Genomic DNA, 18,814 nt, shown 5'->3' on the forward strand with positions numbered 1-18,814 from the left:
ATAAGCCTGAAAATATTAACCCATTTATGGAATAAAATTAACCCTGTATTTTTGTAAAAATTAAACCATACTTTGGGTTAAAATTAACAACCCTTCTAGATAGGTTATGTCCTATGCCCAAAATGTGTTCAGTCCTCTATTTACCCAGCCGTTCGGCTAAAAAAATAACCCAATTTGGGTTGTTTTTAACCCAGTGTTTTTTAGAGTGTGTTTCATGGTGGTACCACCACTTTTTTTTTTATTGGTGTACCACCAATTTTCTACATCTACAGCAACCCTACATTTTAAAATATTTTTTATCTTTCAATAAAAAATAGTGTAATTTTACATAAACTGATCAGGATTGAAGTCTGTCTAAATTCCTGACAGAGATTTAAAGAGTCAGTTGTCACTTCCTCTCTTGGCACTATTGAGGTTAGTGTGAGGTGGGGTGTGTGTGTGTGTGTGTGTGTTTGATGATCAGGCCCCACTCGTTTATCCTCTATGCTATCGCCCCAGGCAGTGGTCATGGGTTCAGCTGTCTGCTTACCTTTCCAGATAAGATAAGAGCTCTGCTGCTGTGATGTCCTGTAATGTGACAGTTTGGCTGCTTCTAGATATATATGCTTCTAAAGATATTTACTGATATACAGTGTATATTAAAACTGAATAATAGTGTCATAAAGTGGAGAAATGACAGCACCGCTGTAGGTCTCTATATTTGGAATAGCACCGATTCTTTAGGTACGCCTATACAGACTGACAAGATAGACTATTTTTGTTTGTCCAGCAGGGGGCTCACACTCCTCCCGTTTCCCATCGCCCTGCTCACAGCAGCAGCTAAACACAAAGTCATGATACTCCACACACAGAAACCGAACAGTATGGTGTCTTGGTGTCCTGACTAATTTTATAACAGACTTATTATGATAAAATAATTAATTTGTTTATACTGTTTGAAAATGTCAGATAAGTCGATTTCCAATCCACCAGCAGAGACGAACGCCAGTGTACTGTGAGAAAGGGTAAAGAGACAAGGGTTGCAACTTCAACGTGCAAAGCTACTTCTGTAGAATAAGGCTGCGGAGCAATTTGGCAGTTATGTTATATCACATTTAAATCCATGCTTTGGATTCCATGCTGCATATTAATAAGTCTAGACATTTAGTAATTAGGACATGGAATTTGTACATATACAGTAGTAAATGCATGGATGAATATTATTCACACCTGGCAACCACTTTTTCCAGGTTGCGATTTGCATTTTATACCTTGGTGAGTTGTCTTTTCATTTCATTTCGTAGCATTGGTGGCTTTTGGCTTTTGTTATGGTGTAATCTCAGTCACTGACTCCTAAATTTAAAAGAACAGGAGACATGTCAGCATGGAAATTGTGTTTTCTTTAAGGGCAAACACTTGCAAAATGTGTTGAAAGTTTTGCATATGTGGCCTGAGATGAGGACAGATGAGCTTCAACCACTGAGGATCAGACAATATGTTTATATTTAGAAACAATGATGAGCTATCAACATGGATTCTCTTATGACATAACTGACAGATGGATTTATTATTATTATTATTATTATTTTAGAGTTTGCTTTGTTCATATTTCATTATCAGTGTGTAAGATAATAAAATAAACTGTTTTTATATGAACGCACTCCTGCCACATTTTATTTTGAAAAGATGATACCTTGTATTAGCCCCATAGTTCTCTTTGATATGAAATAAAGCATCGAACATAATATAGTATGGAATATAACGCATAAAGGGTGACTTAAAATGCTCTCCTACGCCGGACTAGGACTGACTGCTCTTGTAGAAATTAGTGCAATGAGAGTTTTAGTGAAACCTGCACTTACATAGCTCTGTAAGTGTTGTAAATGATGGTGGGGGAAACAAAAGCTGTCAACACTGCGATATTGTCACTGCATGATCAACCAGTCCAGATATATGACAAGGAACCTTAAATGATTGAAGTAGATAGATGCTGAAACCCATGCCTCTCGCCCAGGTGTAATCTGCAGGCTGGATAGCAAAGCGGTGTTTCCGCTGAACTATTCCTGTCTCACACATTCCTCCCACCTGATAACACACACGCTACCAGCTGGCCAGGCACTCGCTTGAGCTATCGCTTATCCACAGACACTTTCTCTGGGTCTCAGTGTGTGAGTGTGTTTTTGTCTTGACCATGGTCTGTTATTTTTAAACATTTACACACATTATTTTATTTATAGTTTCCATATTGGTTAATGAAAATGAATGTACTGAATGTATTAAAGGTGCCATTTGTACTGGACAGTCCTAACTTCGAACAAAACCACAAATATATTGTTCTCATCAGTTTGTTTGTTTTAGGTTTACAGTGCATGTGCACTATTCCATGCTGGAAACTAGCATCTCATCCAGCTGTAACAGAGCTGCTCACCACTGCCCATATTCCATATAGGGCTAATCATGAGGCATGAGTATAATTTTAATAGAGGGTTGGGGGAAGGCCTCTCTGTTTTATTTGCAATTGCAAATCACTACACAGGCAGCAGATGGCTCTAAAATGTACAAATTGCTCTTTTTAAATATATGAAGCTATATTCTACATCACCTAGTAGACGGTATAAGCTCCACTTGATACAACAGTCCAGTGTCTCAAACTGCATTATTTTTTTCATGCTATATATGTAGTGGTGTGGGATGGGTTTTCCCCTTCGTTTGGTTACTACCCCGTTATGGGAATGATAGATAGGGGGTACGTTTACACGACAACGATGTACTAAAAATGGCAAAGGTTTTTCCTTTGTGTTTGTAAAACAGATGATGACATTGTCAAAATTATCCCTGTTCACACGGATCTGCAAAAACAACTAAAAACGCTGTATTATGCATGCCAGTAGTTGGTGTTGTCACTTTGTAAAGAAACACTACGTGCCTGCGCACATAAGCATTCATGTCAACGTGTCTGCCATATTGGTCTGGGCAAGACTGCCCTATAAACAAATACAAATAAGGTGCGGAGTTGTGTTTTTTTTTTTTCAGGTTAAAAAGCACAGTAACGTTTACATTTCTTAAACGAATCAATGGTTTATGATCTACATGGAGAACAAAAATAGTTTGTACTTACCTACTATACAGTAGGCCAAATACACATATATCAGCTAATATATAGTAGGTAAGTACGCGGTTTGGGATGCAGCCCACGGCTGTCGTAAAATTAAAAGTGAAACGTTAATACGTGAAATTTTGGAAGGAATGTCAGACGCCATGGCGCGGGGACGTAATGACGTGTGCCATTAATCGATCTATGTTCTATAACATGTAAAACGGGTACATGAAAGGAGTATATTAAAAACAACTCATGTAAACACCTTAATCACAATAAGGTCAATAATTAGATTACTGCTGTCCGTGTAAACATATTCACTGGCAGTCAGTCTGCTTTTTATATTTTATTAGCAATAAAAGGATACAGATATACTCCAAAACAGACAATTACAAAGATGATTATAAGATTTTGAATACACTTAGATGTGGGTTAATAATTTGGCGTATGTAACAAATGTGTCTCCGCTGGTCGTAGTAGTGATGCATTAAATCTACAGTTTGCTGGAGAAGCGTCAATAAACTAAACATCTTGAGCAGCACAAACACAGTCCTGTAGTTTTGAATGTCTTGCACATTGTTTTGAAGTACTCGTGAGCATGACGTCGTCGTTTTCACAGATTCTTGTTTTTGTATGTTGACGATAACGGCATCGTTTTCAAAAAACTTCCATTTTGGGACCTATTTTCAACTGTTTGCATTTTCAGGCCCCAAAACATCATTGTCGTGTAAACGAAACCCAAAACAAAGTTATCCATTTTTAGTTGAAAACATTGTCGTGTAAACAGCCCCTCGATAATTAGTGCCAGTGTATTTAAACGCTTGGGCAGGAAACATTAGAACGTAGGCTTTGTCAGACCTGCCCCTCTTCCTCTTCCCAATGTTACAATAGCTGAGGTAGGTGGCTGTTGGTTATGGGCAGTATCGCTTGTTTTGTGCTTATAGTAAGTAATTGCTTGTTTTTTTTTTATTTTGTAGTGGCTGTAGCTGTTACGGTCAAATCTCCTGTGAGTCCTGTAGGAAAACCCATTCCACAGCACTACATATAGCTAATGTTATACAGTATATCTAACTACCTGGTGTGTTCACATTGAGAAATATGAACAAGTGTAGCAAACAGTAGATGATGGGCTATATTTGCTGAACAAATGAGGATTGAAGCAACAGACACAGACAAACACTTATGTGTTAACCTGTCCCCTCATGCAATAAAATCCAATACAGAATCCAAAATCAGAGTCAAAACGAGGGCAAAGGTCAAGCACAGAATTTGATAAATAGACCAGACATCCAAAAAATAGGCAAACCAGGCAAATAGCAATCGAGCAATTCCAGCATTATGGACGTGGCATTTACTGTCAAAACTTGACATATAAATTCTCAGAGAATGTATTTATTGTCAGTATATTGAACCATCTTTTTATATTTTCCTAACCCCCTGAGAATAGAGTCCAGCCATCAGAAAAATATCAGTCTATACACGTTTTCTGTTTTTGACGAGGGACATATACCTGCGTTACAGACGTGAAAAGGGACACAAGTTTTTGGGACACATCATACATAGGAATTCTGTGAAATATAATGCACAAACCAGAAGTATTAATACAGACCGTATGGAAAAGGGTTGGATCTCCATAGAACATAAAATATTTATTTTATTCAAATTTTTGTTTTCGCATTTATGAGGAAAACCCATTGTTTCGGATGTGACATCTCTCGAGACGTGACGGTTCTGAAAGCAGCACTGACTATGGAAAAGCAAATAAAATACTTTTAAAAACTTTAACAGAGACCTCTAGTGGGTATTTCATCCACCAAACTTTGACCTCTGAGACATCATTATGGGAAGGCTGCACAGTTAGATGTGGTAATGGATTATTTAAGCCTGCGTTCGTAGCTTCTCTGATGCCGTTAAGGTGTAACCAGCATGGCGTTGTTCAAGACTTTGAATTTGGTCTGTGGATAAGACCATGAAAGGTACAGAACTGCATGCTAGATCAGCAGCTATATTAAATATTTATCATATCGGAGTTCAAATCACCGGTTTCCCCCACAATCCAAAGACATGCAGGTCAGGTGAATTTGAGACATTAAATTGCCCGTAGGTGTGAGTGCAAGCGTGAAGGAGTGTATGTCTGGGTTTTATCCCTGTGATGGACCGGCCATATGTCCAGGGTGTTTCCCTGTACGGCACAAGGCGCAGGAATCCAGCATCACCGTGATCCTACATAGGACAAGCAGTGTGGAGAATGGATGGATGGATAGATGGATGGATGCATGGAGTTCAAATCATGTGTCAGAATAATCACAGTATTATGCTTTGTGTCAAAATGACTATTACTAATACCAGGGGCGTAACCCGGCCAGGGCATTAGGGGCTGAAGCCTCAAAGATTTTTTTCCTTTAACCCCGAACCCCGAACAATTATCCGCTTGGAGCAGTTTGTCACAACTTAACTGAACTTCAGAAAAAGAAGACTGTAAAAGTTGTAATTTTGTATCTTCAGTGAACGGCATGTTGTATTTTATCTTCAGTGAACAGAGGCAAGACCAATCAGACAAAGTCTTCAGGAAAATACATGGAAATACTCCTGTCTTATTGGCTGACTGCTCTAAATTCTGCCACACACTAGCTCACACAGTCAGTTAGTGTGAGGGGAAAGTGGATATGGGTGACAGTACATCCTCTTTTTCCCGGACATGGCCTCTTTTTTGGACCTTAAAAAAAGCCAGGCTTTCTAAATTTGCGAAAATGTCCGGGATTCCACTTTACTTTCAATATGATGTGCTACTACTCTCAGCAAATGAGCGAAGGTGAAGCATTGTTGTGTACGGCACCAGACAGTTGACCATAGCAGCTAATGACAGCTGTTCTGAGTCGAACAATACCCATGGCCATATAATGAAAAAAATTTTATTTAATGTTATTGTAATGCTTCATATTCCATGGTCATTCAAATGTGTGAATGATGGTAGAAGGTACACTTGTGGCATCTAATATTTTATTTTATTCCATGGACATTAAAAAGAATGTAGAAAAACTGTAAAATGTGGGAAGAGTGAAGCGTCTGTAACACATTATTATGGATGTTCAGAGCAAGGAAAGGAGATGAGCTGTTGATCATAATTAGCATGGGCATAATTTGGCTCTGTACAGAATGGTTTAAATTATTTGTATTAGGAATGATTATATGATATAAACGTAATCTTGAAAACGTTACAGACGTGACGCAGCACTGAAGCGTTGTGACTTCCTAAATATAGCGAATGTTTTAACTGGCTTTATACAGTCAATTTTATTGACTTGCGTAAGAAATTCCACAGCATTTAGTGTTGATGCCGCCGATTTGCAGGGTCCTGGGTTCAATTACTTGTGGTGTTCTCCGCTGCCAAAATCATGCTGGTACGTTATTTGGAGACCCTAAATTGCCTAATTAATACGTGTGACTGGTGCCTTTCAATGGGCTGGCTTCCATCTAGGGTGTATTCCTGCCTTATACCCAGTGTTCCAAGGTTCTGCTCCGAATCCTCCACCACCCTGACCAGGATAAAGCAGTTACTACAGGTGAATGACTGACTGAATGAATGAATGACACCAGAAATCCATCAACTATTACATAAATTTGTTCTGAAATCTTCTAGTACATAGTACAATAGTACATACGTTTTAGATCTTAATAAACATTTCAAGACATCTACTATATAGCCCTGTTCCTCAATTCCATTTGCACTTATGCATATTGGTGTTTCCACTCTTCTACCTCACCTGACACATCTTCTGAGCTCATTAACAGGCTCTTTATGAGTTGAACAGAAAAAACACAAAAATATCCAGTGTTATGGGACTTCAGGATCAGGACAGGGAAACAGTGCATCAGCTGCTAGAATGAAGTGTGAATGTGAAGTATTTCATGTCTGACTTTCACCCTATGCATCTCTTAATTTTCCAAGCCATTTCACACAATATAAACTGTGAAAGTAGGCCATGAGGAAAGCAGCCGTGAAGTAGGGAAGATGGCAGTGTATTCACAAGTCAATTTTCCTATTCCACAATAATGTAGTTAGCAAGCACCAGCACACTGTCATCACTCAATTTCAGCCATACATTTTTGCTCTTTCTCAAAAAATCATTTCTTCGCAGTGATTAATAAGGCAAGTAATTTCTTTCTTTCCTTTCTCTCTGATTCTCTGTGAATGAAAGGTAAGGACATGAACATTCTGAAATTCCAGGACAATTGTTGCTGATTATTTCTAAATTGTGGCGGTTACTCCGCAGAGTTGCTGGGCTTACTGGGAGAAGCTTGGCAATCGCAGAGGGCCTCAGAGTATAACCACTGCTCCTCTAATTCAAGAGGAGCCAGTTGAGGTGTTTCAAGCACCTGACAAGGATGCTCCCTGGTTGGCTCTCAGTAGAGCTGTATCCCAGCGTATCCTACATGATGGAGACCCTTGGGCAGACCTAGGAGCTGCTGGAAAGATTATATGACCCTATTAGCTTAGGAACAGTTGGAGAACCCCAGGAGGCGTTGGAATTTGTGTCTGGGAATAAAGAAGTCTGGGCTGACCTGTTCAGCCTGTTTACACTGCAACCACCAGCAGGAAAAGCAGAAGGAAAATGAATGAATGATTAATTGAATGAATGAATGAATGAATGAATAGGATAGTTGAGTCACTGACTGCTTTTCATGCAGAAAAGACTGCTATAAAGTTCAGAAAAAAGAAAATGTGAGGGAGTTTTGTGAGCCATACAGTAAGGTGTGACCCACATTCACTCCCTGACCAACTCTGTACGTTGTTACATTCTGTCTACACAACAACATGTAGCTGGATTACAGTTAAAGAAATGTCTTTTTCCAATTTCTTTACCATTTCACATAAATAACCTCAATAATCACACAGAAAATCACTTGGTTTCAAGATTTTTAGGTTAAGAATATCCCATGTGTGTATTATAGATGATTTACTTAACATGGACTGGTCAATGTTCTTGTTCTTACTATTATTAATAATGTCAAAATATCTGGGGAACACAATGAAACACAACTGTTGAAACAGTGTGATCAAAGAAAGTGTATCACATGCCTGAGATAAAATCCCCCGAAAAAATGTGTGTTTGTGCTGAACTCCTTGGTGTCTACATACCTCCTCTTACTTCGAATATAAACACATAAACACACGCCCACTGCTCAGAAATGCCAACACAGCAGAATTCAGTGCTCAACAGCCAGCATCACCAGATATTATATTTGTGGGAGATGAAAAAACACCTGCTGCAAAAATTTAACAAAATAAAACAACCATGTCAAAAGGAATAAAATAAAGAAAAATTGTGTAAGCTGCTTCTCAAAGCTGGAGAAACTTCCTGATTGTGAAGATGACGAAGTTGGTGAGTATTAACTACATTTCTCCTCAGCTTGCCACTGTAGACTCTGGGAGGCTAAGCTTTGTGGAAATGGGCATGGACGGGAGGTGGGAACAAAGAGTCAGAGCCAAAATACTAGCCAATGCATCTTTAAGGCTATAAATACTGTATATAATCATTCATTACAGACTCATCACAGCTTGGACATATCATCCTATGACATGATGGAATATGATATTACAAAGAGAGAAGGTATTAAAGAATGGCTGCATTAGACAAAATGAATGAGCCTCTCGAACAGAAACTGCCTCTTACTTTATCTTAATTGAACTTTAAAGAAATTTTGCTCCTCCTAATTTAGCTAACTTGGTCTACTTCTCTTGTTTGTCGTTCTGGTGTATACAGTGCCCTCTACTATTATTGGCACCCTTGGTTATTATGAGCAAAAATGAAGGCTGTGAAAAATTGTCTTTATTGTTTAATCTTTTGATCTTTAATTTTAAAAAGTCACTAAATACTCTGCTCTCATGGATATCAAACAATTTCAAACAAAACACAGGTTATCAAAAAATATATATCTTTGCTAAACATAGGTGTGCAACAATTATTGGAACCCCTATGAATTCATATGAGAAACATATATTTGAAGTATATTCCCAATGATATTTTAAATTTTTTTTAATTCAACCATGACTTCCTGTTTCACAGGGGTATAGATATGAGGTAACACATGGGCCAAATTCCCTTAGTCATTCAGAATAATGGGTTAGACCTAGGAATATAGCTGTACCAGAGGTGGTTTTGGCACACACAGAGAGGTAGCCATGTGGAAAAGTACCTCATGTCCACGGTTATATATGGTGGTGGATCTTTAATGTTTTGGGGCTGTTTTTCTGCTAGTGGACCTGGACATTTTGTTAGGATACAAGGCATCATGGACTCTATCAAATATCAACAGATATTAAATGAAAACCTGACTGCCTCTGCCAGGAAGCTGAAAATGAGCCGTGGTTGGATCTTCCAGCAGGACAATGATCCAAGACATACATCAAAATCAACACAAAAATGGTTTACTTTATTCTCCAACCTCATGAAGCATTATAGGAGAAGACTCAGAGCTGTTATCTTGGCAAAGGGAAAGGGACGTAGTATTGACTAAAAGGGTGCCAATAATTGTTGCACACCTATATTTAACAAAGTTTTTCATTGGATAAACCTGCATTTTGTTTGCAATTGTTTGATATCCATGAGCGCAGAGTATTTGTGTGATTTGTTTTTTAACAAAAGATCAATAGATCAAAAGAACAATAAAGACAATTTTTCGCAGCCTTCTTTGCGCATATTTACCAAGGGTGCCAATATTAGTGGGTATATCTGTATATGTGATTCTGTATCCTCTATTGTCATTACATGCCAACTATGCAAAACTATGATTTACACAGGTTCACTGTAAATACACCCCAAAAACAAATGGTCCCTCTACTGAACCTTCCACAGCAATGATGAAAAGAAAAAGTGAAAGAGAAAGTGAGAGATTCTTATAATTGCAAATGAATCTGAAAAGTCTGAGTTGAGAATAGAGATGTAATGGTATGAAAATTTCATATCATGATTATCGTGACCAAAACTATCACGGTTATCAGTATTATCACGGTATTGTTAAAATGTGCTGAAAATGTACAATAAGTACTGATGCACACACTGAAATGGTTTAAACGGGTTTTATATTTGATTATAATGTGATGGATGGTTGTCACTGGGCTTGCTGCGATCATTTAGTTCAGGTTGAGAACACGGCGGAGGGCTGTGACGGCGCTCAGGAGAATTTCCAACCTTCCAAGAGGACCAAGTGTGGTCATATTTTGGATTTTATAAGAATGCTGAGGGAAATTTAATATAAGATGGTAACCCTGTCCAGAGCTTGCCAGAAGAAAGTTGCTGTGGAAGGGGGCTTGGACGCTTCATTGGCGCTTTTCCTTCTTTTCTCTCTTGCTTTTAAATCGCTTATGAATGCCCGTGCGGCCACGCTCATTTCACTTTCAAATTAGAGGCAATTCAGGGGCGGGAATTGCTTGAATGGTGAGTTCATTATTATTATTAATGGAAAACACAACAACAACAAAACAGTACAATGACAAACTCGCTTATATTAAACCAAATCTTCCTCCATCATCTTGTTAGTCAGCTCGCCTCACTTTCGTCACGTGATACTGCAAATGAAACCCGACTCCTGCTGATCTCTGCTGCGACACTGACTCGTTCGGTTCGGCTCATGCTGAATTGAGCAGACACGTTCGGTTTTTAATTGTAGCGTCCGTTTTCACGCTCAAAAAACAATGTTGCGTGCTGCGTCTGTGTCAGACTCCCGCTGCGTGTGTGTGGACACTATTTATTGCAAGTTTTACAAATCAGGTTTAATGTTAATTAAATGTGACACGGTAATACTAACCGTCGGGGAATTGTATCATGGTTTATCGTGAAAACGGTAACCGTTTCATCCCTAGTTGAGATAGAGTGGGGAGTCTGAGAGAGACAGGTAAAGGCACATGTATGAGAAAATACAAAGAGATATAGAGTGTGTATAGTAGGTGTGGTTTGGGGCCTGAAATTAGCTTCTCATTCTCCCTTTTTCCTTTCCTAACCATCATTTTAACCATCAGTTTTGAATTTAACAGTGTTGACATCCTGTGCAGTCAAACTGGCACTATATAACTGGGTCAGCTGAAGCCAGAGGGTGCCAGCAAGAGTCATGGCTTTGATGCCTGTGTCTAAGAGCCACAGAGGGAGAATGACCTCCACTGCATGACTCTTTAACAAGAGCTACACCAATATTTTTAATACCTTCTATTCTAAATGGTCCAAGATACAGGAAGTCAGAACTGTAGTGTTAATAAATTAAACTATTCAGCCTTGAGGGCTCATCACACACCCACAATGTGTGCACTGTATCCCACAGCCTACGTGTCGCACTGGCTACAGTTTCTTTCAAGCTGTTGCCATGGAGAGACAAGATATCAAAGACTAAATCTGAATCCTATGCAAGGAAGAGGTGCCTTTAGAAAAGTGAAGCTAAATACTGTAAATACAGGTTTGGATACTGACAGTTTAGATTCTTTTAATCCTTAATAGTACCGAAGGTTCTTTTACTTTGAAAGCCCACCACATTTTACTCTACATCAGCAATGAAAATTGGATGTTCTTTTTAGCCAACATTGAGCAGTCTTGCAGGGCCAGGTGTGACTTGATGTTGTGGTGAAATGTGGCAAGCTGCAAACTAAATTTTACATTTCCGAGCCAATCCAATGCTGTGTGAAAGTGGAGCTCAACAACAATACCGTATCATAAATGCAAGCCAGGATGACTGAAATGTCATTAAAAGGATATGTGGAGAAATTAATACATGAGGTAAAAACAAACGTCTTTTGGCAAGGCAAGAACGGTTCAGTTAAACATTTACGTATCTTGCAGGAAGGAGTTGACTCCTCCGGTCATTAAAAGTGCACAGACTGGAAATTGGGGCATGTTTTAGAGGTAAAGTCTGTACTGCTGTTTGTGTTTGTTTACACCACAATTCACTCCCATGTCTTTAAAAGTCTGTCGCAAGACGTGGATTCTTGTTAGAAATCACGTCTGGACTTGCAACACTAATCCTTGAGTATAATGTTTAATATATAAACTCATCAGTGACGTAAGGCAGCACATGGTCTTGGCATTGATTTATTTAATCTCCCCAATCTCACCATGTGATAAGGAGATTCAGCTCAAGTTCCCTCCATGCAACTTTCCTCCCATGGGGAAATCAAGATACTGTAACCTACATTTTGGGGGCTGCATTTTGCTGAATACAATCAGCAACTGACTAAACACTGCAACTTGCCTAAAGCAGGTTATTAAGAACATGCATTAAGAGTTTCAAATCGACGTTATGCTAAAATCTTAACAATTGTGCATGTGACGTCATTGAAACATAATTGCCACACACTGGGCTTAATTTTTTATGTTTCAATTGCGGAAATCATGAAAATGTGGAGAAAAGGTTTGAATCCTTACCGTTGTCCCGAGGGTGTGTAAATTTACGCATAATAAGACAAACTACTAAAATCCTCAATTGATTGGCTTCAAATTGTAGAAGGTTACTGCACTTATATACAGTGCCTTCCACTAATATTGGCACCCTTGGTAAATATGAACAAAAAACTGTCTTTATTATTTAACTTTTTGATCTTTTGTTTAAAAATTCACAAAAACACTCTGCTGACATGATATCAAACAATTGCAAACACAACATATTTTTATCCAAAAACATATCTTTGTTAAATATAGGTGTGCAATAATTATTTAGTCAATACTTTTTGCTACATCACTTAGCCAAGATAACAGCTCCGAGTCTTCTCCTATAATGGCTGATGAGGTTAGAGAATACATGGCAAGGGATCTGAGACCGTTCCTCCATACAGAATCTCTCCAAATCCTTCAAATGTCGAGGCCCATGCTGGTGGACTCTCCTCTTCAGTTCACCCCACAGGTTTTCTATGGGTTTCTAGTCAGGGGACTGGGATGGTCATGGCAGGACCTTGATTTTGTGGTCAGTAAACCATTTTTGTGTTGATTTTGATGTATGTTTTGGATCATTGTCCTGCTGGAAGATCCAACCACGGCCCATTTTAAGCTTTCTGGCAGAGACAGTCAGGTTCTCATTTAATATCTGCTGATATTTGATAGTCCATGATGCCATGTATCCTAACAAAATGTCCAGGTCCTCTGGGAGAAAAACAGCCCAAAACATTAAAGAGCCACCACCATATTTAACCGTGGGCATGAGGTACTTTTCCATAAGGCTACCCCTCTGTGTGTGCCAAAACCACCTCTGGTACAGCTATATTCCTAGGTCTAACCCATTGTTCTGAATGACTAAGGGAATTTGGCCCATGTGTTACCTCATATCTATACCCCTGTGAAACAGGAAGTCATGGTTGAACTAAAAAAATTTAAAATATCATTGGGAATATACAAAATATATATATTTTGGTTTCATCTGACCATAGAACCCAATTCCATTTTCTTGCTTTTTTTTGGAACCCTTCCAAATAATTTTGTTACTTTGATGTAGGTGACTTCAGATTGTAGTTTTGGAGACGTTGGCCACTTGAACCATCCGCTTCACAATGCGTTGATACAATATAGACACATGTCATATTCCAGGTTGAACTTCTTAATTATTGCCCTGAAGGTGGAAATGGACATTTTCAATGCTTGTGCTATTTTCTGATAGCCACTTCCCATTTTGTGAAGCTCAACAACCTTTTGCCGCACATCACAGCTATATTCCTTGGTCTTACCCATTGTTATGAATGATTAAGGGAATTTGGCCTATGTGTTGCCTCATGTGAAACAGGGTTGGTCAACAAGGCCTGAGGTGCAGTCGGTGTTCCAGTTCATCCCAAAGGTGTTCAGTGGGGTTGAAGTCAACGCTCTGTGCAGGACACTCGAGTTCTTCCACTCCAACCTTGGCTTTGTGCACAGGGGCATTGTCATACTTGAACAGGTTTGGGCTTCTTAGTTCCACTGAAGGGAACTTGTAACGCTACAGCATATAAAGACTTTGTAGACGATTGTGTGCTTCCAACTTTGGGGAAGAACCACATATTTGTGTGATTATCAGATGTCCACTTACTTTTGGCCATATAGTGTATTTTTAATGGCATAGATTAAAATAGAGTCAAAATACCTTTCACTTATATCTCTGATAAATAGGCAATGGGATGTATTGTTTTTAGGATACGTCATTTATCTATTATTACTACTCTACTCAGCTACAAATCATGGTGTTGAATCTAGTTAGTTTTCAAAAAGCAATATATATGCTAGATAGCTTTTATCAGCTATCACAGAAGCATAGATGTAATGAGATGTAAAACAAACAAATGAAGGATGGAAACCCTAGTTTGGGAGGGGACTGAGGGGCACTGCAACCTTTCAAATGTCTTATTATTAGGCGGCTGTGGCTCAGGTGGTAGAGTGGTTTGTCCACTAATCGTAGGGTTGGCGGTTCGATTCCCAGCCCACATGACGCCACATGCTGTCACATGCCAAAGTGTCCTTGGGCAAGACGCTGAATCCCAAGGTGCTCCCGATAGCGCCTTGCATGGCAGTTTTATTACCATTGGTGTGTGTGAATGGGTGAATGAGAAACAGTGTAAAGCACTTTGTAGAACCGTTAACGATTAAAAAAATCGCAATATAAATGCAGTCCATTTACCTTTTATTACATTCATAATTTTTTTTAATAAAAAGAAACAAGTAAAGAGAATCCAATGCAAGTGTAGAGTTATGCAAAATGAGGGTTTACTACTGCAGAGCATTAAAGGAATATTCCAGGCTAACCTTTATCCACTTTTCTCAGAAATATATAGGCATTCTTGTCTCTTTGTAATGAGATATGGCTGATTGAAAATATATCATATGCTTCATTCTCTTTGTTTGTATTTCCTCATTTATAAGTCTCTCTGGATGAATAAATGTAATAAATGATGAATAAAAAGTCTGCTAAATGAATAAATGTAAATGTAAATGTCATAAAAAATGTTGGAATTTTTTTTTTTAATTATTTGAGCAACCATAGGCCCAGCACATCAGACATCTAATCACACTGTGAGGTATGGAAAACCTGCAGAATGTCATTTATTTGAATATTACAATTAACAATGACACATATCGCCCATTATTAATCCATGTTGCATAGAAACCAGTGAACAAAATGACACAAATGAATCTGCTTCTGATTCATAAAACTCATACGACAACAACACAAGCTGTATTTAATGTGCAAAAGATGAATCAGTTACAGCCGTGTGGACTGGTGTTTATCACCCACTAGTGTGTTATTTACATGTTAGAAGCATACGGTACACCTCAATTTACCCTCACATACATCTAATTTACATTAAACACACCCTAATTTATGCAGGTCTTGTGACAGTGAGCCTATAAACGGAACCCACGTAGCAGGCTACAGTCATCCAATATTGAAGAAATGAAGTAAATGGAGAGGATAATAAATACATTTCGACACGGCTGAGATAGAGGTGTTTGTGTTGGTTGGTTGGTTTGTGTGTGAGGTTGCTGCAAATGAATATACTGTATTTTTTCTGGATGCCACAAAAATGGCATAAAATAGATGCACAAGATGAAATACAATAACTGTCAGTACAGTTTAAATGGAATTCAAATGAATGGTGCTTTGGTACAAAATTCCTGGTGTGTGCAATTGGGATTGTCTATTAGCTAATATTTTCTATTTTTGGCTATCACGTGATATTGAGATGGATTGATGGGGTTTACTGTAACTGCCAGTCAAGCATGTAACACAAACACACTCATAGGGGTGTAATGACACACTCAGGTCATGATTTGACTCGATTCAATTCACAATACTGGCTTCACGATTTCGATTCAATTCAGTGGCTATGAACAGAGGTTTAAACTAAATGTACTAAAGGTTCACAATATCTTAAATATAAATACATATAATTTTACATTTTACCCTAAATAAACATAGCGTCAGTCCTTTGGGAGCTCCAAAGTCCACTAAAATGGCTGACTTCTGCAGCCTCAGGTATTGTTTGAAAGCCACTGAAGAGCTCTTTTTAAATATTATAAACCAGGCTCTCCACAAAAGAACATGTTCACATGACCAGTCTGCTCTCTATATATTTTAAATCTGTGGGTTGCGCAGTGTCAGGGAAGACATGAGGGGCGGTTACAAATGCTTTTAATAAAAAGAAACAAATAACAAACACTAGAAAACACCAGAAACATGAGCTATGCACACAAGGCGTAGAGATTAACATAGTCAAGCAAACAAAAGGAAAGCAAAGGATGACAAAAGCAAGACAACATGAGTGGTGCAAGTGCTAATTAAACCCAAACAATCATGTGACATGATCATGTGGTGCGCAGTGGCTACTGGGAAATGTAGTGACACTCCGGATACATGACATGCAGATTGGGACATCTGCTGTTCAATAAGTGCAATTGTATTAGATGGATAATTAATAGAATGCTGATTTCCACAATGTGAACTGCACATTTCCATGATGAGCATTGTCACATTTTTTGCATTGTGATGCATCACGTCACGATGGCTCATTACACCCCTATTTAAAAGGGATAATAATTTGAAAAGACAAAACTGCTGGTAATTGCATGCGTTCAAATTCAACTCTATGTAGCTTGGATGAACCATTGTGTCTACCATTAAAGTTCATGGCTTGTAGTGGTTCATCCTCTGTCAGACTCAAGGTGAGCAGGTGAGCTGAGCTAAGTGTGTCAGGTAGCTGTGAGCAGTGCATTGAGACTGATTTGTTCCTGTGGCTGTGCACACCTGTCTGTCTCTCGGCAGGGTGACCTTGCGTCTGGGATCTTGTGACACAGCTGCCGAAAGATGGTTATTCAGGGCCAGTCTGGTTTCTGGGAAACAGAGCAACAAACGATGCCAGTCATGCATGCACTTTAATTGGAGAGCAGATCGTATGGTGCCTCTGCTCTGTTTATGGCAGCTTCTATTTGTCTTGTTGTTGTTGTTGTTAATGATACAGTGGTGAGACAGAACCAGAAAGAATCTTTCCAGGCCAATATATTTGTGGTATATTTATGCATGATTTGCAGCGCTGTATATAATCAGCATAAATCTGTTGAGAACAGCAGAAGCATTTCTGTAATCAGACTTAATCACAAAAACAAATAACAGATGAGCTAGTTTATAGCACAGGATCATATGTGTATCAGCTTCCACGCTGGAAATCGGAAGCTCCTGAAAGGCAGTCGGTAAATAAATAAAGACATCTTTTAATTTTAAAAGTAGCTAAAAAGCCATGCTCTCAGTTTTTCTGTAGGAGACTGTGTAGTGTGACTGGAAGACAATTTTGTATTCCATCTGAGTAACCTATTGAGTGATGCAACCGTTTTTAAACTAATGCTGCCGAGAATCAGTGCGATTTTGATCTGCCCCAGACATAGATAATCAAACGCTGAAGCTCGATTACAGGCTGGAAATAGCAGCAGCTTACTTTAATGAGATTTCAGCCTGCAGTAAACACTAGAATGGCCCTGCACAACATTCTCAGAGCCTCCTAACCCATCATTAAAAAGACTCGCACAGCTCCTATACACAGCAATGTATACAGACAGGAAAATGAAAAAAGAATAAAGACGTGTGAATCAGAGTATATTCATTACATCGTTTATTTCTCAGCACGTTAAAAGTGTTCAGCAGGTTAGCAGGTCAGCAGGTTCAGTCTTCCCTTTCCTTGTATCCTGGAAATATGAAAGAACTCGACTACTATTTAGCACATTTGACTTTCTATATCCTGTGTGAACTTAATTTGTTGTTGTTTTACTTACAAATATGTCCCTTTAATGTCCTAACAAAATGAAAATGAATAATTACAAAATTATAAACAATTACGCTATAGTGACATGGCATTGTATCTATATAGGGTTTTCAAATACATCAATTCCATTGCTGGGTTGAGAAATAGCACGCCAAACAAAAATCTAGAATAAAAAGAATAACACAAAAGAGCTGTGGTTTATAAATGTACATCTACAAGGTGGACCAACAGGGTAGGTGTTTAATAAAGTGGCCAGTAAGTGAACTGATACTTGTATCAGTGCCACACCCATTCATTATAGTGTTGCTAATAAATGGGCCAGTGGCTGTATATACAACACAAGAGTGGCTAAGGAAGTTTTTTACTTACTATATTTTTAAAAAATGACAGTATAGTTCCTGATCTGTGCCTGCATGATTTTATGTATTGCGCTGCTTCCACATGATTGGCTGACTGGATAACTGCATAAATGAGCAGGTGTACAGGCATTCACATTAAAGTGGCTGGTAATTGTCTATTATGTATGTGTATTCATTTAAACAAGAATGAAGATGTGTACCTTAAGGAAAGAATGCTATACAAGAAGAGTAATAGCAAAGAAGCTGGTTGTATCAAACAATGGAGTTCACTTCAGAAAGAAACCAAAGGTCACTGCAACAAAAAGAGAACAGGAAGAAGAAGAAGAACTGATTATGTCCGTTTCAGCAAATAAGTACATCACTGGCACTAGCAAGCAAGAACAAAGCAAAACTTCTTCAGAAATGAAAGAGAGAATAAATGGAGCAAATGGAGATAAGGCTTTATCTTAGATACAAAAGAGGCACTTCAGCTCATTGGAGTGAAACTGGCCTTATGGGACGTGTCTCCACTAAGAAACCAGTTCTTCAAGCAATCAACAAGAAAAAACACTGACTGATGAGTGGATGATTGTAAGGATATACTCTGGACTGATGGAAACATCTTTACATCGCATACTTTAAAACGCG

This window comes from Ictalurus furcatus, chromosome 14 (genome assembly GCF_023375685.1).
Source record: "Ictalurus furcatus strain D&B chromosome 14, Billie_1.0, whole genome shotgun sequence".
NCBI classification, from domain to species: Eukaryota; Metazoa; Chordata; class Actinopteri; order Siluriformes; family Ictaluridae; genus Ictalurus; species Ictalurus furcatus.